Source organism: Mus musculus, chromosome 14 (assembly GCF_000001635.26).
Source record: "Mus musculus strain C57BL/6J chromosome 14, GRCm38.p6 C57BL/6J".
Classification (NCBI taxonomy): Eukaryota; Metazoa; Chordata; class Mammalia; order Rodentia; family Muridae; genus Mus; species Mus musculus.
The window spans coordinates 10,980,208-11,007,272 of record NC_000080.6 but is presented as its reverse complement, the minus strand read 5'-3'; the positions used below and the strand labels follow the sequence as shown (position 1 = coordinate 11,007,272).

The 27,065-nt window shown below is 39.3% G+C and overlaps 1 protein-coding gene across 6 annotated transcripts in view; it reads left to right on the top strand.

Annotated features, from left to right (window-relative positions):
* Fhit (fragile histidine triad gene) overlaps window positions 1–27,065 on the top strand; it is a 1,611,970-nt gene that overhangs the window by 154,789 nt on the left and 1,430,116 nt on the right. Inside the window, exon 3 of one of the 6 annotated variants that reach the window (XM_011244732.3) lies at window positions 15,677–15,791. The exons of the other annotated variants lie outside the window; for them this stretch is intronic. The gene's annotated coding sequence lies outside the window, so the exon portion shown is untranslated. The remainder of the gene's footprint in view (window positions 1–15,676; window positions 15,792–27,065) is intronic. 6 annotated transcript variants of the gene reach the window in all.

The following is a 27,065-nucleotide window of genomic DNA, read 5'->3' as shown; positions in this document are numbered from 1 at the left end:
ATGTTCTTAAAAGCTGACTATCATTTTCATCAAAGCCAACAGTTGCATAAGACCCCTCAGTGAGGTTTGGAGCTTAAGAAACCCTTTTACTCTATGCTGGAATGTCAATTGGATTTATTTTGTGAAGATCAATCATGGCTACTATGAGCTATTAAGTGCAGCAGTCTGTCATGAACAAAAGACACTGTTTTGCTATGGTCCTTTCCAACCTCTGACTCTTAAAGTCACTCTGATCCATCTTTCTCAGTGGTCCTGGAGCCTTTCAGATGGGGTGTGATATAAATGTCATGTTTGTGGCTTGTCTCTTTGTCACCTATTCTGTGCAGTTTGATCAGCTCTATATTTCTGTATTAGCAGCCATTCATGACATGAGAAGGTATCTTTGATGTTGTCTGAGAGCTGTACAAATCTATAGGTAAAGAGTTATGGTGTAATACTCTGTCCATTTAACAAAAGACTCGTAGATTCAGTCCAGGGCCCTGTGAAATCTCCAACAATAACTTCTTGTGAGATTTGCAGTACCAGGCACATGCTTCTCCTTGACATCAGGTTTTAAATTTAATCAGAAAGTAGGTGGATACAACCATAGCATGTATGGCACTATTACATCCTTGGGTATATCTTGCTATATAGATATTAATGCAGTCCATGTGATGCACAGGTGGGTAAGAGTAGAGGTGAGTTTCCCTCCACACCCCTCCATCAGCCTGCACAGCAACTTCCAGTCCTGTGAGAGGTAACCAGCAGGGAGGAGGTTTCCTGGTTAGTCTCAACTTGATTTTTCCATGGCTTCTGACCAATATGTGTGATATCTTTGGCAATGGGGATCTTACCATATAATTCTGGTGGCCACTCAAGAGCAATAATCTCAATAATCTTATATTGTTTAGATGTTCTCCAAAAAATTGAGGAGAGGTATTCCACATCTAGCATTAGGCTTTATAATTGGCAATTCACAGCTTCCAGGATGAACATAATCTCCTATGTAGGGTATTTTGAGTTACACACACACACACACACACACACACACACACACACACACAGAGAGAGAGAGAGAGAGAGAGAGAGAGAGAGAGAGAGAGAGAGATTATAAAATAATAGACCTCTATATGGCTTTGTCAAACATTCCCAATTTTAGAGTATTAGTTATCACCCCTCCAATCCTCTGCCTTGCTTACCCATCCTTCTTCTCACTTAAAACTTCTCTCTCCATTATCACCTGTATAGAATTTCTTTTAAGGTTGAATGTATAGATGCACAATAATTTGTTTACTTACTCGTTTTACTGATTGACTTTGAGGTTGGCTAATTGTATGCTTTCAAATAGGATCACTCCTATCAAAACTCATTTCACAGTGCTGGTTGGAGCTCTATCCAGTTATTTCAGAGTGGTTTGCTATTTCCAGTGGCAGAGATTTCTGAATTGGAAGTAGACAGTGGATAGTGGGCATGTGAGAGAGAGACTTGTTGCTAGGACTGAGAGGGAATCACTGAGGGCCTCTGCTACTGGGATCATATAGCTCTTAGGGAGATACTTACCCTTGAGCCATCTTTCTCAGCTACAGGGAAATCATTCCAAGTATACAAGGCATCAAGTAACAGAATGTGTAAAAGAGCCCATTCTATACATTGTCATTTGGTTGCTTGTTGTAATGGTGCCCCAGTGCCAATTCTTGACATACCTGTTGTCTTCATCTCTCTGTGATCATTGAAATTTCCTTTGTTCTGAGATCCTGGGCCACTCTCATTTGGAAATACTAAGTTGGCCTTTTTCTCCTTGAGAATGGTAGGGATAATACGTGAAAATTTTATTAGCTTTAAATGTGGTGATTGGTGAAATTTGTGTGAAGCCTGATTGTTCAGGCTGCTGTCTTTGTTTTAAATGTAGTTCTGGAACCTAAAGGTAAATGCTAGGAACATGAATCTTGCAAATGTCTATTAAAAACTGAAAGGAGAAAAGTAACAATGATAATGATAAGAGTTCGCAAAGTACTTGTGATGTGGAAGCAAGCTTTTATAGCTGCTGCCTCATTTAACTTCATAACAACATAATTGAGGCATAGATAAAAGTGCTTTCACTATTCTAGATAAGAAAACCTGGTAAGGCTGAAAGGGTGAACTAATCTCCAAATGTCACACAACTGGTAAGCACCTGAGTAGGGCATCGAACCACTGGTCCAACTGAAGACTCGTCTTCACGATGTGGTCTCCCTCCTCATGGTGGTTTTATAAACATGAAATATAATTGTCTTGCTACTGAAAACATGTCTAAGAAGCATAGCTTACATTAAAAAATCTAGGAATAAGATAATCCTACAGCAGCAGGACAGGGGACATTCACTGATGCCAGGGATTCTATGGGAATCGTACATGTTAGCTAGCTTTCTCTTCTCCTGCTGATGACATTCCCCAGTGTCTTTGGGTCTCAACCACTCTCCATACATGCAATGCTTCTCTGCTGACAACTCATTTCCAGCTCCCATTCCAGTTCTACACTTGTTTGCTGGATGCCTTTTCCCAGCTGCTGCAGTTCAAGACCCTCTGGAGGATGACTCATGAATGAGTGTTAGGAGGTCTATGCTACTTTTTTGTTTTGCTAAAGTAGTATGTAAAAGCAACACATGGTATGCACTCACTGATAAGTGGATATTAGCCCAGAAGCTTGGAATACCCAAGGTACAATTCATAGACCACATGAAGCTCAAGAAGAAGGAAGACCAAAATGTGGATGCTCCTGTTCTTCTTAGAAGGGGGAACAAAATATCCATGGGAGAAGATACAAAGTGTGAAGCAGAGACGGAAGGAAAGACCATCCAGAGACGGCCCCACCTGAGGATCCGTCCCACACACAGTTACCAAACCCAGACACTATTGTGGAAGCCAAGAAGTTCTTGCTGACAGGAGCCTGATATAGCTGTCTCCTGAGAGGCTCTGCCAGTGCCAGACAAATACAGAGGTGGATGCTCTCAGCCAACCATTTGACTAAATACAGGGTCACCAATGGAGGAGCTAGAGAAAGGACCCAAGGAGCTGAAGGGGTTTGCAACAATAGGAGGAACAATAATATGAGCCAACCAGTACCCACAGAGCTCCCAGAGACTAAACCAGCAACCAAAGAGTGCACATGGAGGGACCCATAGCTCCAGCTGCATATGTAGCAGAGGATGGCCTTGTTGACATCAATGGGAGGAGTGGCCCTTGGTCCTGTGAAGGCTCCCTCCAGTGTAGCAGAATGCCAGGACAGGGAAGCAGGAGTAGGTGGGTTAGTGAGCAGGGTAAGGATGTATGGGATAGGGTTTTATCAGTGAGGAAACAAGGAAAGGGGATAACTTTGAAATGTAAATAAAAGAAAATATCTAATAAAAAATTTAAAAAGGCAACAGAAAGGAATTTTGAAATCAAAAGTTTTATTAAAGTTGGAGTCTGCAAATATGAAACTTATCTCAGCACTGGTGAACTTCTTATTTTCTCACCAGGTTCCTTCAGAGGTTTTTATGAACCACAGTATCTAAGAACATACCTTCCTCTACATTTTGGTTTCATACATCCCAGGCTGCCCTTGAACTCACTATGTAGCTATGGATAGTCTCGAGCTTCTGACCTCTGGCCTCCACCACTGAGTGTTTGGGTCATAGATAATCACCACGATGCTGGATTAATGAGAGACTAGGAAATGAACTCGGGACAGTGGGCATGCCACTCAAGAAGTGTTTCAATAAGTACATCCTCAGCTCCTCCCTTCAATTTGGATGACTTCCCAATAAACATTTTTCTACTGTATCTCTACACTTAAAAATCTCACAAAAGCCTTCTGTTATCCTAGGAAGCAAGGGGCTGAGCTTTGATTTGCAAAATTGATTCTACAAGGTAGCATGTTGTTATTCTATTTAGAGACTTGAAAGCATATTCAATGATTCAATTATATTTAATTTGTAATTAACTTCCTCCCAAGCAGCTAATGGTGCATAACTTGGTTGCTACTGTTCAGGATGAGTGAAGAGTAGACCAGAATGGCCCCTTTTAGAGAAAGCCTGTCTTAGATAGAGTCCCGAGGATTGCAGCTGTACAGTTTGGGATGACTTGGCTGTTATAAAATAAAAATGCTTTTCTAGGAACTGTTCTCTGAGCCACAGAGATGGTGGCCAGTACCCTCGTCTATGCCGAGCCCTGCCTCTAAGGAGAGAGATGAGTAGGTCCGGGTAGCAGGACTGGTTTCATGTTTTCACTGTTGGAGATTTGGGATTCTGAACTGAGTGGAAACACAGATGCTAATGTGATTTAATCATTTAAGTGGAAGTATTCAGAGATGTCATCTGTGAGCTATTGCCTTCCCATTCCCTGGAGCTGCCTTGATTTCTATTCTTCAAAAAGTTTGCTTCTCAGTCCTCCTTTCAGTTTTGTGAGATACTGCAGTACTTCCAATGGCTGGTCTGTATTTCTCAATACCAAATTTACCCAGCTTAGAACTCACAGCAACCAAGTCTTTACAAAAATGTGTTAATGCAAGTGATGAAGGTTGCATCCACTTGGTAGAAATTAATCACAATATTTAATTGTGTGTGTGCACATGTCTGGGAGTTTGATTGAATGATTTAGTATTTACCAGATGCTTATTATTTCCATCATCATTATCATCATGAACAACATTGTCATCATAATAGCTCCTGTTTGTGAACAACTTTCTGTGACTCCAGCACTGCATTAAAGCATGTAGCATATAAAATACCATTTATTACATGATGTCAGCCATGCTATCAAATGTATAGCATCTCTATCCCCATTGTCATTTAGGGAGTTGAGGCTGTGGCCCTTTCATGACCATTTCCCAACATACATTGTGAAAGTGAGGAAGCAACGATTTGAATGCAGAGAAATTGGACTTTCCTGCTCTGCATGTAACACAGAAGCTCTTGTGGTCCCAGAGGCATGGCAGTCCCCACTGATTGTTTGCTTTATATTGAATGTGGAAATGGGGTCAGGGAGCATTGTGGGTTTTGAAATTTTCTGATTTGAATTTCTGTTGTGTTAATATTATTATTATAACAGTATTATTCCTCTCATGGAGATTCCATCATTTATAGGAATGTGACAGGTGGAATACAAGATTAGATGAGTAGTCTTAAGAAGGCCTCATTCAGATTTGACAGTGAAACCAAGACTAAATGACATAAGTCAGGTAGCCATGCAAAATCAGGGGCAGTGTGTTCCTGAGAGGAAGCTGCCATGCTAATACATTGCCTTGAGACTAAATGCGAACACTGCAGACTAGAAGAGCAGGTGTGGATGTCTGCTGTTGCAAAGGACTGGGCAGAGGCAAAGAACAGACTAAGATGATTCAGGATGCAGTGCAGGACGGAGCTTCTTATGTGCACAGAGGATTAGCCACCCAAAAATTCGAAGAAAAGGAAGTATGATCTGGTTGTAAGATATGAAGTTCTGCTTCTGTTAGTGATAGAATAGTCAACAAACATCCAACAGAGCAAATAGAAAGCCCATGAAAAATGTATACACTCCATCACTGTTTAAGGCACTTTACATACCAAATAACACTTGATAGGTACATGCAGAATGACAAAAGGAACCATTGACAAATACCAAGGGGTTCAAATTTTGGAAAAGTGTACACAGAAGTGACTTGCCAGTCACCTTTTTCTTCTCTTTAAAGCATTTGCTGTGTATATGCTATATGTGTTTGTTTGCACATGTGGGTACTAATGCACATTGAGACCAGAGTGGATATCAAGTCTCTTCTGAAGTCATGTAGCACCTTATCTTTTGATATAGTGTCTCTTACTGAACCTGGGGTTTTTCAACTAGAATGGCTGGCCAGTGAGCCCTAGGCAGCCACTTGTCAAAGTATAGACACGAACATGGCTTTTGATGGTCTTTTGTTTGCATGACAAGCACTTTACTGACTGAGCCATCACTGTAACCTGTATTTACTGATTAAGTGGCAAAGTAGCAGAAGGATAATGTGGGTCAATAGAAAATAATAGCTAAACAAGTCACTGAAGTTAAATACATTTGAACAGTGGCAAGAAGGCACATATCATAAGGTAATAGTCAACCAAACAGTATTTTTTAAAATTGTTAAAATTCAATTGTTCCTATGAGAGACAAATGAGGCTGGGAATAGCACAAACATTGGATGGTGTAATAACAGCAAAAAGGAGAGAAACTGTAAGAACATCTTATTATATATGGAAAAGTTTATGGTAGGATCAAATATCTATTTCTCATAAAAACTTATATCAACTTTGGATGGTAAATAAACATCATTAATAAACAGTATCCATTTAAAAAACAACCATGGTAGTTAAGTGAGATACTCGAGGTTTTACCCAAGACTCACATTAAGTGGGAGCTATCCTCACCATAGCTGGGTAGCATCAAATTTAAAGTCCTGTGGAGTATAGAGAGGGCTGGAGAGAAAGAAATGGGGTGGATTGTGGAGAGGCGATAAAGCAGTTTTGCAAAGCATTTAGTTATATTGTAACTTTAAGCAATCAGTTTAGCAAGCTTACAAAGTTAATGTAGAAAGCACCTGATATCAGCCCCTCCCCAGTTCACAAGCCTACAAAGATACTCACTAAAAGCAGCCCGGTAGCATATAGGATGTACACTAATATAAACTGTATTTTCTAGAACCACAGAACAAAATATATAGAACTGAATAATTATATACAGTAATCCCAAAGAGTCATAGAAAAGTGAGCTCTTACTGTCACTAGAGAGATGCAAATTTGAAGGCAAGGAAAGATACCAAATGTTATTGTAACCACAAAGAAATTCCGATTCTTGCCCATTGAAGTGACTCAACTGTTCAGAAAATAAGTGTTTCAAAGGAGCAACCAGAGGCTTAGCACACTGCTAGTGGGGACGTAAATGATACATGTGCTTTAGAAACTAGTTTAGAAAGATGCTTTTGAAGGCAAGTTATTATATAACCCTGCAATTCCACATACAGTCATTAAAAATCTTCTGAAGAAATGAAACTATATGCAAAGGAATGTGTAGACTTCATAGTAATGTCATTCATAATGAGCCGAATCTGGATAGAGTTAATCCAAGCCATGCAAGCAGGTATTTGGACCCAAACAAAGACACTACCAGCTTGGAAGGTGATGGGCCTCTAGTACATAGAAACTGAAATTCTCCCCAAAACACTACATAGAAGAAGTATTCTACACATAAGATGACATATTATTTATTTGATTTATTATGATATAAAAAGGATTATTGTGTGGTAGGGAATACTGTTTAATTGCAAACATTGTGGATTGATAGAGGTATTTTAACCCTAAGTTGTGATGGTTGTTCACTGTGTAGACTTACTGGCTTTGTCAAACTGCAGATGTGTGTGTGTGTGTGTGTGTGTGAGGTACACAACATGTACCTATGGATAATACCCTCTAAGAAGTTATTGCCTTATGCACAAAATGGTTCAAACTTCAGACTTGGTAAAGGTGTCTGGAAAAATCCAGAGTGTTAGCTTGTTGGGTGATCAGGGTCCTCTAAAATCTCACTGTGCTGACTAGAATCAAACTTAGGAAGATAGAAAATAGCTTTCAACTGTGTACATTTTAAGCGAGTAGGTTGGAAAATATGTAAACTGGGACTCAAAACTACTTTTGTGAATGAACAAAAAAAGATAAATGCATTAAAATGTAATTTTTTGTTATTTGCTTGTTTTGTAATAAAGCACTGTTAATGGAGGGAAAAAAGGTAGTCATTGGAGTAGATGCTAACTCAGGATAGTATGCCTGACAAGGAGCAGTAGCTAGAAGATTTAATATATTTTGAAAAATCAGTCAAAAGACAGAAGAACCCCACATTAAACCAGGCATTACATTTGAGTGAACCTTTCACATTTGGAGGAACTTCCATATGCCTAAGCCTACCAGTTTTCCTATAATTATTGTTAAAATGTTAACTAAGAATAATATGATATACCATTCCAGAATGAGCTAATATGAGAAAAGATCAATAACACTAAGAGCCAGTGAGGACGAAAAATTGTCTGCATTGCTGCAGGATAGAAAATGCATACAATCATAATAGAAAACTGCTTGACAGTCTTTAATGAAGATGGCCACTTACAAATGCAGCTATCGTAGATGTGTTTCCAGAAATGCCAGAGTCTTCACAGTCTCATTATGTTTTATAGTCTTCAAGTAGAAGACAATCCAAATGGTCACCAACAACACAGTGTATCAATTAAACAGCATATTCATATGATAAAATATTTTTCCCATTGAATATTTTCTTAAATTACATTTCAGATGTTATCCCCTTTCCTCCTCTCTGGAAACATCCTATCCCATTCTCCCTCCCCCTGCTTCTATGAGGGTGTTCCTCCAACCACCCACCCACTCCCACCTCCCCAATCTCAGTTCCCCTACACTGGGGCATCTATTGAGCCTTCATAGGAACAAGGACCGCTCCTCCCATTGATGCATGACAAGGCCATCCTCTGCTACAAATGCAGCTGGAGCCATGTGTGCTCCTTTGTTATTGGCTTAGTCCCTGGGAGCTCTTGGGGGACTGTTTGGTTGATATTGTTGTTCTTCCTGTGGGGTTGCAATTCCCTTCAACTCCTTCAGTCCTTTTTCTAACTCCTCTATTGCGGACCCTGCGCTCAGTCCAATGGGTGGGTGCAAGCATCCGTCTCTGTATTTGTAAGACTCTGGCAGGGCCTTTCAGGAGACAGCTGTATCAGGCTTCTTTCAGCATGCACTTCTTGGCATCCAAAGTAGTGTCTGGGTTTGGTAACTGCATATGGGATGAATCCCCTGGTGGGGCAGTCTCTGGATGGCCTTTTCTTCAGTCTCTGCTCTACACTTTATTTCCTTATTTGCTTCTGTGAGTATTTTGTTTTCCTTCTAAGAAGGCCCTAAAGCACCCACATTTTGATCTTCCTTCTTGAGCTTGATGTGGACTGTGAATTGTATCTTGGTTATTTGGAGCATTTGGGCTAATATCCACTTATCAGTGAGTGCATATCATGTGTGTTCTTTTGTGATTGGGTTACTTCATTTAGCATGATAACCTCCAGATCCATCCATTTGCCTAAGAATTTCATGAATTCATCATTTTTAATAGCTGCTTAGTACTCCATTGTGTAAATGTACCACATTTTCTATATCCATTTCTCCATTGAAGGACACCTGGGTTCTTTCTACCTTCTGGCTATTATAAATAATGCTGCTATGAACATAGTTGAGCATGTGTCCTTATTACATGTTAGAGTATCTTCTGGGTATATGCCCAGGAGTGGTATAGCTGGGTCCTCAGGTAGTACTATGTCCAATTATCTGAGGAACTGCCAGACTGATTTCCAGAGTTGCACAAGCTTTCCGTTCCACCAGCAATGGAGGACTATTCCTCTTTCTCCACATCCTTGCCAGCATCTGCTGTCACCTGAGTTTTTGAACTTAGCCATTCTGACTGGTGTAACGTAGAATCTCAGGGTTGTTTTGATTTGCATTTCCCTGATGACTACGGATGTTGAACATTTCTATAGGTGCTTCTTGTCCATTTGATATTCTTCAGTTGAAAATTCTTTGTTTAGCTCTGTACTCCATTTTTACTGGGGTTATTTGATTTTCTGGAGTCTAACTTCTTGAGTTCTTTTTGTATATATTGGATATTAGCTCTCCATCAGTTGTAGGATTGGTAAAGATTTTTTTCCAATCTGTTGGTTGCCTTTTGTCCTATTGACAGTGTCCTTTGTCTTACAGAAGCTTTGCAATTTTATGAGGTCCCATTTGTCTATTGTGGATCTTAGCGCATAGGCCATTGGAGTTATATTCAGGAATTTTTTCCTCTGTGCCCATGTATCCGAGGCTCTTTCCCACTTTCTCCTCTATAAGTTTCAGTGATTCTGGTTTTATGTGGAGGTCCTTGATCCACTTGAACTTGAGCTTTGTACAAGGAGATAAGAATGGGTCGGTTTGCACTTTTCTACATGCTGACCGCCAGTTGAACCAGCACCATTTGTTAAACATGCTGTCTTTTTTTCCTCTGGATGGCTTTAGCTCCTTTGTCAAATATGGAGTGACCATATGTGTGTGGGTTCATTTCTGGGTTTTCAATTCTATTCTATTGATCTTCCTGCCTGTCTCTGTACCAATACCATACAGTTTTTATCACTGTTGCTCAGTAATACAGCTTGAGGTCAGGGATGGTGATTTCCCCAGAAGTTCTTTTATTGTTGAGACTAGTTTTCGATATCCTGGGTGTTTTTTTATTCCAAATGAATTTGCAAATTGTTCTTTCTAACTCTATGAAGAATTGATTTGAGATTTTGATGGAGACTGCATTGAATATGTAGATTTCTTTCGGCAGGATGCTCATTTTACTATATTAATCCTGCTAATCCATGATCATGGGAGATCTTTCAATCTTCTGAGATCTTTGATTTCTTTCTTCAGAGACTTGAAGTTCTTGTCATACAGATCTTTCACTTGCCTGGTTAGAGGCACACCAATGTATGTAACATTATTTGTGACTATTGTGAAGGGTGTTGTTTCCCTAATTTCTTTCTCAGCCTGTTTATCCTTTGAGTAGAGGAAAACTACTGCTTTGTTTGAGGTAAATTTATATCCAGTCACTTTGCTGAAGTTGTTTATCAGCTTTAGGAGTTCTTTAGTGGAAATTTTGGGGTCACAAGTATATGATCATATTATCTGCAAATAGTGATATTTTGACTTCTTCCTTTCCAATTTGTATCCATTTGACCTCCTTTTGTTGTCTGATTGCTCTAGCTATAATTTTGAATACTATATTGAATAGATAGGGAGAGAGTGGGCAGCCTTGTCTAGTCCCTGATTTTAGTGGGCTTACTTTAAGTTTCTCTCCATTTAGTTTGATGTTGGCTACTGGTTTGCTGTATATTGCTTTTATTATGCTTAGATATGGGCCGCGAATTCCTGATCTCTCCAAGACTTTTAACATAAAGGGATGCTGAATTTGGTCAAATGCTTTTTCAGCATCTAATGAAATGATCATGTAGTTTTTGTCTTTGAATTTGTTTATATAGTGGATTATGTTGATGGATTTCCATATATTGAACCATCCCTACTTCCCTGGGATGAAGCCTGCTTGATCTTGGTAAAAGATTGTTTTGTTGTGTTCTTGGATTCAGTTTGTGAGAATTTCATTAAGTATTTTTGCATCAGTATTCATAAGGGAGATTGGTAAGAAGTTCTCTTTCTTTGTTGGGTCTTTGTGTGATTTAGGTATAAGCGTAATTGTGGCTTCATAGAATGAATTGGGTAGTGTTCCTTCTGTTTCTATTTTGTGGAATAATTTGAAGAATATTGGTATTAAGTCTTCTTTAAAGGTCTCATAGAATTCTCCACTAAACCCATCTTGACCTGGAATTTTTTTTGGTTGGGAAACTATTAATGACTATTTCTATTTCTTTAGGGATTATGGGACTGTTTAGATGGTTTATCTGATCCTGTTTTAACTTTGGCACCTGGTATGTGTCTAGAAAATTGTCCATTTCATCCAGATTTTCCCAATTAGTTAAGTATAGCCTTTTGTAGTAGGATCTGATGATTTTTTTTGGATTTCCACAGTTTCTGTTGTTATGCCTCCCTTTTCATTTCTGATTTTTACTAATTTGGATACTGTCTATGTGCCTTCTGGTTAGTCTGACTAAGGGATTATCTATATCATGATTTTCTCAATGAACCTGGTTTTGTTGATTCTTTGTATAGTTCTTTTTGTTTCTATTTGGTTGATTTCAGCACTGAGTTTGATTATTTCCTGCCATCTACTCCTCTTTGTTGTATTTGCTTCTTTTTGTTGTAGAGTTTTCAGGTGTGCTGTAAAACTGCTAGTGTAAGCTCACTCTATATTTTTTTTTGAGGCACTTAGAGCTATGAGTTTTCCTCTTTCCACTGCTTGCATTGTGTTGCATTGGTTTGGTATGATGTGTCTTCATTTTCATTAATTTCTAAAAAGTCTTTAAATTCTTTATTTCTTCTTTGACCAAGTTATTGAGTAGAGCATTGTTCAGCTTCCATGTGTATGTGTTTCTTTTGTTGTTTTTGTTGGAATTTAAGACCAGACTTAGTGTGTGGTGATCTACTAGGGTATAGTAGATTATCTCAATCTTTTTGTATCTGTTGAGGTCTGTTTTGTGACTGATTATATGGATAGTTTTGGAGAAGTTACCATGAGGTGTTGAAAAGAAGTTATATATTTTTGTGCTTTAGGAAGAAATGTTGTATAAATATCTGTTAGACCCATTTGGTCCATAACTTCTCTGAGTTTCACTGTGCTCTGTTTAGTTTCTCTTTCCATGATCTGTGAATTGCTGCGAGTGGGATGTTGAAGTTGCCCACTATTATTGTGTGGGGTACTATGTGTACTTTCAGATTTATTAAAGTTTCTTCATGAATGTGTGTGCCCTTGCATTTGGAGCATAGATGTTTAGAATTGAGAGTTCATCTTGGTAGATTTTTCCTTTGACCAGTATGAAGTGTCTTTTCTTACCCGTTTTGATAGCTTTTGGTTAAAAGTTGATTTTTATTTGATATTAGAATGGCTACTCCAGCTTGTTTCCTGGGTCTATTTGCTTGGAAGATTGTTTTCCAGCCTTTTACTCTGAGGTAGTATCTGTCTTTGTCACTGAGGTGTGTTTCCTGTATACAACAAAATGTTGTGTCCTGTTTACGTATCCAGTCAGTTAGTCTATGTCTTTTTATTGGGGAATTGAGTCCATTGATGTTAAGAGATATTAAGGAAAAGTGATTGTTGATTCCTGTTATTTTTGTTTTTAGAAGTCGAATTGTGTTTATGTGGCTATCTTCTTTTAGGTTTATTGAAAGATTACTTCCTTGCTTTTTCTAGGGTGTAGTTTCCCTCTTTGTGTTGGTGTTTCCTTCTAGTATCCTTTGTAGGGCTGGATTTGTGGAAAGATATTGTGTAAATGTGGTTTTGTCATAGACTATCTTGGTTTCTCTGTCTATGCTCATTGAGGGTTTTGCTCAGTATAGTAGTCTGGGATGCCATTTATGTTCTCCTAGGGTCTGTATGACATCTGCCCAGGATCTTCTAGCTTTCATAGTCTTAGGTGAGAAGTTTGGTATAATTCTGATTGGTCTGCCTTTGTATGTTTCTTGACCTTTTTCCCTTACTCCTTTTAATATTCTTTCTTTGTTTAATGCATTTGGTGTTTTGATTATTTTGTGACAGGAGGAATTTCTTTTCTGTTCCAGTCTATTTTGAGTTCTGTAAGCTTCTTGTATATTCATGTGCATCTCTTTCTTGTGGTTAGGGAAGTTTTCTTCTATAATTTTGTTGAAAATATTTACTGGCTCTCTATGTTGGGAATCTTTGCTCTCTTCCATACCTATTATCTGTAGGTTTGGTCTTCTCATTGTGTCCTGGATTTCCTGGATGGTTTGGGTTAGGAGCTTTTTGCATTTTCTTTGTTGACTTTTGTGTCAATGTTTCTATGGTATCTTTTGCCCCCAGGAGATTTCTTCTATCTGGTATATTCTGTTGGTGATGCTTTCATCTATGACTCCTGATCTCTTTGATCTCTTTCCTAGGTTTTTTAACTCTAGGGTTGTCTCCTTTTGTAATTTCTTTATTGTTTCTATCTCTAATTTTAGATCTTGGATGGTTTTTTTTTTTTTTTTTTTTTTGCCTGTTTGATTGTGTTTTCTTGTAATTCTTTAAGGGATTTTATGTTCCTCTTTAAGGGCTTCTCTGTGTTTACCTGTGTTCTTCGGTATTTCTTCAAGGGAGTTATTTATGTCCTTCTTAAAGTCCTCTATCATCATTGTGAGAAGTGACTTAAGATCTGAATCTTGCTCTTCTAGTGATCCCGACTTGTTATGGTGAGAGAATTGGGTTCTGATGATGCCAAGTAACCTTTGTTTCCATTGCTTATGTTCTCATGCTTGCCTCCCACCATCTGAATATCTCTAGTGCTACCTGTCCTTTCTATATGACTAGAGCCTTTCCTTCCTGTAATCCTGGTTGTGTCAGAACTCCTCATAGTTCAGCTGTCTCTGTGACCCTGTGATCCTGTGATCCTGTGATCCTGTGATCCTGTGATCCTGTGATCCTGTGATCCTGTGATCCTGTGATCCTGTGATCCTGTGATCCTGTGATCCTGTGATTCCAGGATGATGTGATCCTGAAATTCTGGGTGTGTCAGAGTTCCTTGGAGTCAAACTGCCTCTGGGACCCTGAGATTTGGTGTCACCAACCTCCTGGGATCCTGGCTGTGTTAGAGCGCCTGGGATTTGAGCCTCCTCTCGATAAAATATTTATTTAGCAACAAAATGACCCAACTGTATTTGCAACAATAAGGTTGAAAGTGACAAACAGAAAGTGGATTAAAAAATTACCAACTATAAGGTTTCATTCATTTAGAGTACAAACTTTACAAAACTAGTCCATGGAAACAGAGCAGGCTGATGGTTATTTTGGCATAAGCAGGGAGAAATTAGATTGAGATGAGCTATGGTATAGAATTTTTAGGTGTTGGTACCATTGTTTGGGTTATCATTACATGATTAAGGGATTCTGAAAATTATCATCTATGAAATTTACATCTCAATAAGTTTTCTGTTTTGTTTTGAGGTGAAGTCGAACAGTGTACAACATAGGAACGAAGTTAGAAAGCTTTGCAGTAATATAAGGGGATATTCATATGGGATTTGGGGAATTATGGTGAAGAAATGGGCGGGTCTGAGAGGTATTTAGTAGGGAGTCTATGTGTGATCTAGAGACTGATTTCTCTCTCTTTTTTTTTTTTGAAATTTTATTGATCATACAGTGTGTCCCCTTCCTACATAAGATATTTAGAATATGATTTGATTCTGAGATATGTTCACTGTTAATGTAACTGGTTAAGATGTAGTCAGAGCATAGCAGGATGAATCTTTAGTGCACAAACCACAGCTCTCACATGAAAAGCAACATGGGTGTGTTTCAGAGTAAACTATAAGTGACCATGACTTGAGAATGCAAATCCAAGTAGCACCAAATACTGTGCTCCATTGTGGTTAACAGTTTCACAGTAATAGAACAAAGAAAGTCCAAATCAAGACACTTCTCAATACATTGTTGAGATCACTGTTTAGGGGGCATACATCAAAGGAGGGGAGCTCTGCTATAAGCATCAGATATCTTCACAAGTTTTGGAATGGTGGAAATTAGGAGTTTGTTGTACATTCCAAAAGAGTTGTGCATAAATGACTGTCTAAGAGGCTACATTAGCCCAGGAGAGTTTGGTAATGGACCAGAAGCACTCCAACTTCTCCTCCGTTCATAAACAGGGGGGAAAGACAGAGATCCACCATATGTGGGAAAAATGTCACATGATGGGGGGGTGTTGAATGGATCACCTCAAGTCCAGAGAACACTGGTCATTGCTGCTGACAGGCAGACAGACAGGCAGGAAGACAGACAGACAGACAGATGAAAGATATGTGAGGAAGGATTCCACCAGAGGTCTCAGAGGAAGGAACAGCTGGGAAGGATGCTGTACTAACCAAACTGACCAAGCTGAGCCGTACATGGATCATCAAACCAGAATTCCAAATATTAGTTAAACCTAGATGATGCTTTTGAGCTCAAGGTAAAATGTAGTGCCTCAAGAATCGAGCATTTTGAGAGAGCAATTTGTTCTTTGTTCTGCTTTCAGCCAGGAATTCACCTATATCTCCTTGACAAATGAGGAAGGCATCTTAAAACATTTCAGAGAAGAGCACACACTCTCTTTGAATTATTGGAAGAGTAACAGCAGGAGAGGCAGACTGGTATGTGCAGTTAACATGTCCCTTCTTGTTTTTTTCAACTTGTGGGCACAGCTGGAATTGGAGCCCTGAAGGCACAACCTCTTTACTTTATTATGCTTTGGGAGAGCTGAACAAGGAATCAGGGTTACTGCAAATTAGCTCCATTTCGTTCCCTGCCGCACAGTTCTGAGCACTGGATATTCACTGAGGTCCATATTTTTTTCATCTTTTCTGGGCAGTGGAAGGTGGATCTTCCTCAGAGCAGGTACCTGAGCTGGGAGGCAGCAGAGTTCTGCGGGCAATCTCCTCCTTTTCCTGTTTTCAGTAAGTGGCACTCAGATTGCTCTTCTCTGCAGACTGCTCTGGGCGCCATGTGTTTGTACCAAGGAAACTTTCTCATTGCTTTCCTTGACAGCTAGGAGGGAAAAGCCCACCAATCTATCACTTTTATAGCTGTCTTTGTTCTTTGTTGGCTCCTTAAGACAAATGGGGTTTAATCAAGCACCTTAAATTGTCAATATGATTAGGCAAAAATGAATGGGTTTTTGTAAACTTCTATACTAAATTTACTTGTAAGTCTTGGATATAAATTTCAGAAATTTACATGTAAATGTAGGCATTAATACACTAATCTATTGAACATCTACTTTAGTTAAGGATAATTTTTCTTTTTGCACAAAAATTATTTCTACTTATTAAAATAGTAATTGATTTTCTTTATTAAAAACTGTCTTTTTCAAGTTTATTTTCATCTCTACATTTTACCTCACACATTCAAATAAGGTTTATAAAAGTATCACAGCATACTCTAATAATTCCAAGGTCAAAGGGGAGGAAGGGGCGATGTGCTATTACTGGAGATGCTGTGTTAACTTCAGTGGTGCCCAAGCCAGACCTCAGAATGACAGATAGGATAGCTCCATGCTAAGGGCTTGATTATATAGTGTATGCTTTCATCTGAATATCATAATTTTTATTTTATAAGTGTTTGATAAAGCACTAACTAAATAGTGCTGTAGCTGAAATGCAGTCTCAGAAACTCTAAAACTTACAATTAGCCAGATGGATCTTTTGTAATATGTTTCTTTTGTGTATCCTTGTAAATTCTTATTTAATTTTTAGCCCAGGATGAATTCATTTAAGAAAAAAAGAAATAGTTTAGGAGTTTGCTGATAATTTTTATTAGCATTTTTAGTTTGAATTATTATAATTACTTGTATAATATACCATAAGGTATATATTATGTTGGAAATCCATTATTTTACATATTTAAATTTGAGCTTGTAGGAAGTCTATATTACTTTTGTTTCTATAGATATGGCCTAGAGGACTAGCAAATGAAGTCACTTGCTTTGTCATTTTGTGAGCCCTTGCTGTTGTGCTTTTAGGTCTTAGATAAGGACAAATTAATGTCCCTATCTTTGGCTCTTTGACTTAAAGTTTCCCCAGGGATCTGATGCTGGGAGGAGAGGTGAGCAAAGCCCAGGGCCAGGCAAAAGAACTTGTTTCCTGGAAAGAGACTTGACACAGTTCTGACAGTTTGTCACATGACCTTGTGGGGGGGAACTAGATCCCAGACAAGGAATTGTCAGTGATAAACAGGATTGTACCTTGTTAGGGACTTCTTAGCTATTCATGCCCGTGGCCTCACCCTCATGTCAGTACCATGAAGGCTTGAGGGGTCATTGAATTTCTTTGTCAGTCATCTCATCATAGTCATACTGAATAAACCTTCCTTTTCTGCTTTTCACTAATAATTTCTTTCTTTAAACACTTTATTGAGAACTAGTGACCTCACCTGGCTTGCCAGGATGTCAGGGGTGCAGGCTTTGATGCTAACACCCTCTGTAGCCCTCACACTATCAGATACTTCTGATAGGAGCTGAAGATGTAGAAACTATGTAATTGCAACAAAGCAGAAAAAAGGGGATTTTGCAAATTCAATTTTTTCTTCACTTTCACTATTTAATTTATTTTATATATTTAATATATAAAATATCCTCACTTTATATATTTCTCAAGCTAGCCTACACTCCAGAACATGGCAGGTAAGTAGACCTAGGTTTTTAAAAACCTTTTGCCAAAAGCTAGAAACAGATGCGTTCTCAATGTGGGACTGAATTCTTACTTTGGATGTATTGCTTAGCCACACAACATGTTCAGTAATTTGTTTAGTGGCGATCCCTTAAATCCTGAGGCAGTACAGTGCTCAGAAATAAGGTGGTGAAGTCTAGCCTTCAGCACTGACTGAGTTCTCAACACCTGTCCCCACCAATTTTGGTGACCTCCAACATCTTGCCATCTTCCTAAACGATATCATGCCTTAGTTTCCTGTATGCCAAAGAGAAAAAAAATTGATAAACACTAGAGTTCAGGGAAAGATTTTATACTTGTTAAAAAGGTGTCTGATGTACAAGGAACTTATTATGAAAATAATTTTAAAATTGAACAAAACCTAATTGCTTGGCCTTATTAATTCTCCTGTGCCCTTGTTGACTTCAGTATTTGTGACAAGAGATATAGAAGAATGCATTCAGAAAGTGATGTGCGTAGATTATGGGGATGGCTCTGGGCTGAGTACCTGACAATCAGTGTGAGGAAGTGGGTTCAGACACATATATGCCCACAGTCACTCATCAGTCATACACATAAAAATTGTTATAATTATATTCATGCATTAAGAGTATAGTTTTCAAAATTTATATTAGTTGAAAAACTCAACAAGTATACAGTTCTCCCTAGCTCTAACTATACTACTTCTCATTGTTAATAAATTGTTCTTTTAAAAATTAAAATTTTATTATGAAGAGCTTGTAGATAAAAAGCATCACACATCTAAATTAACCATATCCCAGATCTATATATCTTGATTAAATCCCATACAGCTAGAGCAGCTGTTCTGAAGCTATGGAGCTTCACATTGGCTTTTACACTTTTACTATCAAAGCTATTTTTACACACTTATCTACCACCAAGCCCGGCAAAATCCACAACAGTCAAAACTAGAAGAATACTTGTCTATATACTCTCTTTCTTGACTCGTCGATGACCTGTATCTCGTCTGTCCTCATCACCTGATATTTACCTTTTCTTGTTCTCCTTACTGCATGTACACTGTACATACATGTACCTTTGTTTACATGTGTTTTTATTATAGACTGGTGGTAAATACAGTTGGAGGTGTTACAGTGCCTAACCTTAAACTCATACTACAGAAGCAGAGGCATAAAGACAGTTTGGTATGGGCATAAACATAGAAGGTGGGTCAATTGAGCAGATTAGAGGACTTGGAAATTAAATTATACTATGTCAAAAAAAAAAAAAAAGCAAAAGTATGCATTGGAAAAAGAGATGCTGCAAACTGGATATCTGCCTGCAGAAGACAAAAATTAAGTTTATAAATTCCACCTTCTGCAAAAGTAAATTCAAAATAGACCAAAGACCTTAATTAAAAACCAGAAATACTAGAACATCTACAAGAAACAGAATATTCTTCAAGTTGGTGGGCAAGAACTTTCTGAATAGAACTTCAGTAGCACAGGAACCAAACCCAAGGATCAACAGAGGGGTTGCATGGGAATAAAAGCTGAACAGAAAATGAAATTCTCAGCAGAGCAAACAGCCCAGAGCCTGAGAGGTCTTCATCAGCTATACTTCAAGCAAGGGCCTAATATCCAGAATTACAAAGAATAGCCGAAATTAAGTGCCAAGGAGACAAATTGTTCTGATGTGAGTGAATTACGAATGTGAGATTGCAGAGAAAGCTGATGATAGCATTTTCAGCTTTTATGAGCATTGCTATTGGTTTAAAGTGAGGTATTTGTGGTGTTTGAAACTCAGCTTCCAGAGTTATTTAGTGAGAATATTACTGGAGAAAGGGAAAGCATGGTACCACCTAGACAATATAGTCTGTAAAACAAGCAGGCCAGATGTTACCCTGATTTCAGGAATGGGGCTGAGTGTCGAGCGTGGCCGCGAAGGATTGAAGATTGGTAGCTTAGAAATATCTATTGGGTCCCTGTATGACATTCTTAGTGGTCACAGGGAGAATGAACACTGCTCTTTTTAATGTAGTGAAGCAAAACTGAAGTGGTGTTTCTAAGAGAAATGTTCTACAGAGTGTGACAACTACAACTAATATCCCACCTATTGTTTATCCCTCTGAGGTTTTCTGCCTCTCTAGTTAGAGCGATGGGTGAATAAAAATTAATTAGAAGCTGGAATCTGATTTTAAGACGGGATGTCAGACACATATATCAAGTTGTTAGGTTAGCTGTAAAGCATAACCTGGGATTTATATATTTAGAAGTTATAATAAATCTGTCTGTCATGAAAATCAGATTACCCAGTGTTGCATGCTAATGACTGCTCTCTTGGAACCGTGCTCTCCTGACAACTGCCCGCTGGCTCTGCTACACTCTCAGTTGCTGCCTGCCTCACCCCACTTAGCCAGTGCCCATGGTTAGCATGAGCTGGAACTTTGTAAAGAGATGTTTTCTTCTACACAACCATGCTGACTTCCTACGGCCATTAAGGACTCCCTTTCCTCAAGATTAATCACTCAACTCAAGTATTTCAAATGTATTTTGGGAGTGCTTTCTACATGCCAGGCTGTTTATAAGGCACTCAGAGCCTAATAGCAATAGTGGCTGTCCCAGAGGGTGGCAACAGTGATGGGGCTGCACTGTCTCAGAGGGCAGCGACAGAGTGATGGAACTCCACTTCCGCTGAGTACAGTAAAGTGCATGAGGTGTGGGCAGACTGACAGACATCCAGGAAGGCTTCCTGTAGGCCACTGTCTTTGCCTTACTTATTTCTGTCACTGTCACCACAGTTTTATTCCTTCTCCTTGCCCGTCCTCCCTCCCTGTCTTCCTCATCTACTTTCTTCTTCCTTTTACATTAGTTGGGATGGTGGCTTAATATATAGTTCATGTTGGCCTGGAGCTTATGATCCTAGTGCCTCCAGCTCCCATACTGGAATTACATGTATGTGCCACATGTGTAGGAGAGAATATTTTTTGAACTGTGTGCTGAGATCTGGCCTGATGAAGGGAGGAGAGATGGGATGAGCAGAAAATGAGAGAGGAAGGAAAACCTTAGACTCAGGACAGATGACGAGGAATGATAGATGCTTGCCATGGTTGTCACAAGATGTCTGTTGCTGTATTTCTTCCATAGTGGCTGGCTGTGTTCCTTATTTGTAACTTAAAGAATCTAGAAAGTGGTGTCATGTACCTTTTGTGACTATTGTTCTTACTGTTTACTTTCTCACCTTTCCTACACTGCAAGGAATATCTACTTCCCAGATGTTCCATGGACTTCTATGCTTGTATATCTGTGTCTACCCTGGCACACTTACCTTAGCCTGTTCTTGACTTATCCATATCTTATAGACTCGGCCAGAAGCAAATGCATGCTCTGGGAGAGTCTTTGATTTACCCCAGGAGGCAATCAATTTGCCTTGCATCTCTTTATCCTTAGGTGAGATATCTAGGTGAGATGTTTTTGTTTATCCTTGCATTAAACAAATGCTTGTTAGTTCTAGGCTATATTCCAAATGTGTGATAGTGATCCACCAACCAAAGGACCCAGTGTCTTAGAATTGATTTGGAAAATGCATATGCTTACTCTCACTCATCATGTCTGAAAGTCTGGTTAGGATTTACATATTTGTCTTCTTGATTTTCCTATCAGAAACCTGTGGATCAGGATTATGTTCTTTGTGTTTGCTGAATAAATTGATTTTGGGTGAATAAAGAAAGGAATAATCAAAAGTTCCAACTAAAGTATTTACAGAGGTGTTGGAGGGTATAAAGGAGGTCTAGGTGGAGAGAAGTGTTGATTGTGTAGTCATAGTTTTCCAGCTCAAATCATGATGCTAAGACCTTGTGTAGTCTTAGATTACTGAACCTCTCAGATTCCAGTGTTGTTTTAATCTATGGGGTTTTATCTCAAGTTGATAAAAAGTTCCCAGTACATGGTCTGTCCTTTCAACACCCACCTCCTGTCCCTCAGCCCTGTGATTCGTGTCCTAAGAAGACCTTTCTTTTCTTTTCCTCTGGTTTTGAGAGGTATAGCCCAGGTTCTCACAGCCACTCACAGCTGTACCTGCCACTCTGAGAGCTCACTTTATTTTTGGCCAATACTATCTTCAATGGCTGATCAATTCTTTACATTTAAGAATTTAAAGGCCTCCCCTCTGCATAGCTTAGGTGTGCCTCCCTTGTGCCTGACATGAGTGGATGAAGCAGATTGTGAGTTGGTCTGGCACTGGAGGAGCAGCTGATGCTTCAAGCTCAGGTCTTTTTCTTGTGGCCACAAAAGTTGTAGTTGACTTTTCTCCTCTGTAAACTAATTACATCCGTACCTGACACAGAGGGGGGCAGTGAGAAACTAAATGAAAATTCACATGAAATGCTCAGCACAGTCCCTACCACACGGCAAGTATTCAGCAGATGACAGCTATTATTAAGCACTGTGTGATTGCCGTCATAGTTAAAATTATACTTCCATCAATATTTGGTAATCTTCTTGTTTGACTTAAAATGTGAAAGTAGGAAAACTGTGTCTTTGAGTGTTTCTCTGTCGAGCTGGCTGACACAGTAAATAAATACTCATTTGATTAATGAGTAAACAAAAGCATCAAGTATTATTTATTAACAAAATGTGTGAAAATCTTCATGTGTTTGTGCATAGTGGGAAATTAATGTACCATTGTTCCTTAACTGACTCCACTTATCTCTCTCCTTATATTAAAAGATATTTTTTTTCTGAGATGGTTAGTCTAAGATTAAAAATTATTAGAAAGACAAGAGTTACAGAGACAGATGAGTTGGTAATATTCTTGCTTTGTAAGAATGAGAACCTAAGTTCTATCCTCAGACACACATTTAAAAAAGAAGACGAAAAGTGTGTGGCAGGGCACTCGTGTAATCTCAGCGCTGGGGAGGCAGACCGGTGGATTCCTGGGGCTTGATGGTCATTTAGCCTAGTCTAAGCAGTGAGAAATTCAAGCCAGTGAGAAACTATGCCCTAAAGAGATGTGTGGTGCTCAAGAAATGCCACCCAAGGTTGTCCCCAATCCCCCTTATGTCCTTTCACACATGTGAAGTGCACCTGCATATGTGTACTCTCATTGAATTGCAAGTGCTATGCGTGCTTTCTTGCCCTCTCCCCCACCCCCCATTTCCACTGGAATGCTCCCAGAAACCAAAGGATTCCTCCCTGGAGCAAAGGGATTCTATGGGAATCTTTTCTTCTACAAAGCATTATAATCTCTTCATTGTTTTCTGGATATTCTTGGTCCTCCTAGATCATCTTTAATTTTTTTCCATTTGTGATCAAGACCCACCAGCACCCAATAGTTATCTACAGTCTTACTAAAAACAGCGCCATAATTAAGAAGAAAGATGTAGTCAACATTTGACCTCAACTGGAATCCCACACTGATGGGGACAGCCATGATAGAGGAGGTTATGGAAATGGAGTTGGGCGCTTCCAGTGTTTTCTGTGAAGTCTGTCAATTTAAAAATGTTGAAAAAATTAAAACACTAAATTAGTCATTCTAGGATGGTCCAAATGGAGCAGAGCAACAAGGTTTTCATGGTTAGAGGACCCAGGCTCAGTCTCTGATGTAACGATGTGGACATACAATGAATCCTTTCAGACATTCTGAATGACGGCAAGATTAAGGTTAGGGAGCCTTACTTCCCTAAATCACTTGAATATCTTTTCATAAAAAGAAAACTGTGGCATTCTCTTCTGAGTCCCACAAGCCTCTGAAGGGTTCTGCAGGATACGTAGGTTAGTTTTTCACTTAGTATTCAAGGCCTAAGGGTTTGTGAGCTCTCCCTCATTTAGTTTTCCATTTGGCACACACTGATCATGCCTTTAAAAAAATTAAAGTGACATGCATTGAGAAAAAGCTACTGGACCCTGAAAGTTGGTTAATATCAATTACATTCTAACATTTAACAGCCCATGCCTGGGTAACACAGCTTGTTTATTGTAAGTGCCCAGAGCCTGAAAGTTGGTTAATATCAATTACATCCTTGTGTCTAGTAGCCCATGCCTGGGTAACACAGCTAGTTTGTTGTAGGTGCTCATTGCCAAACAAACAGCTGCTTTGATTTAGTTGGTATCAACATTACTTTAACTACATTGACCCTATTCAAGGAGGTGATGAATAGCTGGCTGCCAGTCATGTTGATAAACGGTGACAGTCTCAGCATTCTGTCCTTAGAGCTGCCTGCTTCAGCCTCCATTATTTAAATTGCTAGTCATTTCAGCCATGTCATTAGCTGGAACTGCAGCAGGATAACACACAGGAACAGGGCCAGGGGACACTGTTAGCCCTTCTTATTGAGTGTCATATTCTGAGATAGGGACCAATATGCAAGAGAATGGAAGGCTTGGCTACTCAAGAATTCTTTGCAGTGTTCCTGGGGTGGTTTTGAGCTCACGTGCAATATTTATTTATTTATTTATTTATTTATTTATTTATTTATTTGTTTGTTTGTTTGTTTGTTTGTTTTTCATGTTAGACCAAAAGCATAGATAATGTCCTGGGCTTTAGAAATTTTGTTTTATTTTTAAATAGGAGTAGAAAATATCAAAGTATATTGCAGGCACTGTTATTCTTCCTCTTTAAAACCAGATGCAAAAGTGTATGAGAGAAGTTGGGTTGTGGGGATAAATAAAGTCATTGTCTACTCGCTTGAATTTGTATCACTGTCATTTTTACAAAAGCACATACTTTACTACATACAACCCCCATAGGAGAAGGCGCTGTCAGTCTTCATTCCTTGATTAAGACTCAAAGTTAATGCAGCCCATGCATTTTCAAATAGCAGATGCTTTCTTTTGATCTAAGACTATATACACAATCCATCTTGATCTGTTGGTCTTGGGAACCTCTTATAAAAGCATGGCCTCTGGCCAGTTGTTTCAAACTTTCAAGGAAAAGGATGGGGAGGCCTCTGTTTTAGATTTTTAAATAAAGACGTAGCATTTTTTTATGCAGGACATAATGGCACAGTCACTTCTCTGTTCCCATTTAGAAGACTTTATTTTGCAATTATAGTAACTTGACCCTTTGTGTATGAATTAGTAGGAATGGAAAAGTCTGATAACTTCCTTCGTTGCCAATATGATAAGCGAGTATGCATTGTGCAATTCATGTACTGTGTGAGTATGTGAGTGTGTGAGTCTGTGTGTGTGTGTGTGTGTATGTGTGTGTGTATGTGAGTGTGTGTGTATTCAAAGAAATAGAGATGGTGCCTATTTATTGAACCTTTTTTGTCTTGGGCAATTTGCTGTCAATGTTAGGTAGAATGTCTTTAGATGCAGTCATAGAAATCTAGCTGAACCTATTTGTGTTAAGATTTTAACTGTAGATGGAAGAAGGGCCATAGAAGAATTCACTGCAAGAAGCAGGACACCTCCTTGGTTTCTTACTGTGCCCTTTTAGGTATCGTTTTCTTTATAGACTATCCCTCCTGACTCCAATCTGGGCACTGGGATGCCCAGCATCCCTATATTGAAGTGTCTGAAGGTAGAAATGAGAAAGAACACCATCCTTATACATATCCTTTATTTTCTTAAGTGAAAGTAGAACTTCCTACAGCTGATTGGCCAGCATATCAAATCAAACTGTAAAGTAGTTCTATCAATGGGGCATAAAGTGACCATATTCATCGTATTAGAGCAAAGTTGTAAGCCCAAGGCTGGAGAGTACCTGCTTCCTGTTTTTGGGTAAGGATGTGAGCATTCAGTATCTGAACAGTCAGATCCAATGAAGAAGGAGGGGAGGGTGAAACAACAATAAGTGTGAATGTCACACTTTCATTTAATTCTTCCATCATCTGTCTATTCCAGAATGCTGGAACACATAGAGAGGTCTTACCCATGGCCTTAGAACTGATTATCCATCCCAGGAATGCTTTTAGTTGATGATTTGCTCTTCCACAGCTCCCTTTTCTGCCCCCCCCACCCCCTCTCATTCCTTTTTCAGTAAGAACAGGGCCCAGTGAAGAAGTGAAACTTTAGAGTCTCTGTTCATTACCAGTTGTTGTGGACTGTCAAACAATGTAAATCAAGGATACAAGGTAGAAGAGTCTAGAAGTTTCTCAGCTCTTTTGTAGTGGTACCCAGTATAGTTTCTGAACTGGCAACATTGGAATAAATGTTCTGTTCAGGCAGAATTATTTCCTCTCTCTATAAAGTTGCCTGCAACCAGATGCTTGAAGAATGCTATTAGACTTGGCAAAGAAGGACTTTCCAGTTGTGATTAAGACTGTGCACCATGAGTTTGATCACCCAGCTGGGCCTACCTGATCACATAACCTCTTAAGACTAGAGCCTTTCCCAGTTGCAGACTTGAAAGAGCCACTCTCACTGCTGACCTAAAAAGTTGACAAAGAACTGGATGAAGGGAGAGGTTGCCAAATGTAGGTAGCCTTCAGGAGTGGGATGGCTCTCAGGTGATAGGCGGTAGGGAAACAGTACTTTCAACAAAATTATGCCAACAGCCTTGTGGGTCAAGGACACAAACCAATGCCCCTTAGAGCCTCAGAATGGAATGTGGCTTGTTTTCACCTTGGCTGTAGCCAGGAGACCTGGGTCAGCCTTCTGCCAAGGCATATGTACTCTCTGATTTTATGTGACTGACTCCACCAAGAGGATCACGGCCAATCGAGACTCTCCTGAGCATCTCCTGTTGGTGGTAAGTGATGCATGTCATACAGAGTTGCTGAACTGATCAAGAACTGCCTGAAAGACTGTACAGGTAGAAGGCAACTATGAGCGTGTTTGCTTTCCCTTAGGACTGTCCCTACATATCAGTTTTTCTTCTATATCCTCTCACTGTGACAAACCATATGCATGAACACACAGCTCTGAGCTCTGATTAGAAGGGCCATTCAGAGTTGCTGATGTACAGACATAAGAAATTTTATGAGTACCTTTCTGGACTAGTTCAAGTAGCTCCTACCTTCCCCGTACCATGCCACTGAGGCATTGTTTGATGGCAGGACCTGTGCTGCTAGGGAACCCATGTTTTGTTATCTAATTACTTTCCTGTCTCCAGCTTTCCTCAAAGCTAAAGAAGGTCTCCCTGTCTCTACATAGGCACAGGTAGAGACTTGACACTTCTGGGGAGGGACAGGAGTTAGTGGGATGTCAACTATTCTGTCAATGACATGGACCATGGGAGGTAAAACATTGCATGTGACTATTGTTCCTGCTCTCCTTCAGATCTTCCCTTCTTCTCTCCAGGTTCCTGAAGTTGCCTTCC